Consider the following 762-nt stretch of genomic DNA (forward strand, 5'->3'; position numbering starts at 1 on the left):
ATGGAGAATGAGCTGGCCTCATCATTTATGAAGTTTAATAAGGTGGAAAGGACAGTGAGTATCCGGTTATTTTGTAAAATTAGACATCTTACCCGGGGAGGTCAAAACTAAAGTTCAAGTCCTACAGTTACCTACGTGTAGTATTGGAATGTGTATCTATTTCTTATAGAACTCATAAGCAATGTTATATATAAAATAAATGATACACTATGTCTTAGTCACCATTTTATTGCTGTAAAGATACACTATAACCATGGCAACTCTTACAAAAGAATACATTTATTCAATGGGGAGCTTGCTTATAGTTGCAGAGAATTTAGTTCATTATTATCAGGTGGGAAGCAGACAGGTGTAGCACTGGAGCAGTAGCTGAGAGCTTTATATCCTGTTCCATAGGCAGCAGGCAAAGAGGGGGGGGGCTAGAGAGAGGGAGAGAGAAAAAGAGGGAAGTAGAAATTGAGCCTGATGTGGACTATGGAAACCTCAGAGCCCACCCATAGTGACACACCTCCTCCAACAAGTCCATTTCTTCTCCAATAAGGCCACACCTCCTAATTCTTCTCAAACAGTTCACCAACCGGCGACCAGACATGCAAATATAAAAGACTTTGGGGCTATCCCCATTCAAACCACCACACACTGTTTACTTGGTGATAATGAAGGCTACCTACCTATAGCTTCAAGGAAATGTTATCATCATGAATATTTTCCATTTATTTTAGTTTTCCTAGGCTCTGAGACAAAGGCAAGCAATAGTTCGGA

The 762-nt window shown here is 40.2% G+C and overlaps 1 pseudogene; it reads left to right on the forward strand.

Annotated features, from left to right (window-relative positions):
* Positions 1–762, forward strand: part of LOC102908817 (nectin-4 pseudogene) — a 3,511-nt pseudogene continuing 2,749 nt past the window's right edge.

Source organism: Peromyscus maniculatus, chromosome 17 (genome assembly GCF_049852395.1).
Source record: "Peromyscus maniculatus bairdii isolate BWxNUB_F1_BW_parent chromosome 17, HU_Pman_BW_mat_3.1, whole genome shotgun sequence".
NCBI classification, from domain to species: Eukaryota; Metazoa; Chordata; class Mammalia; order Rodentia; family Cricetidae; genus Peromyscus; species Peromyscus maniculatus.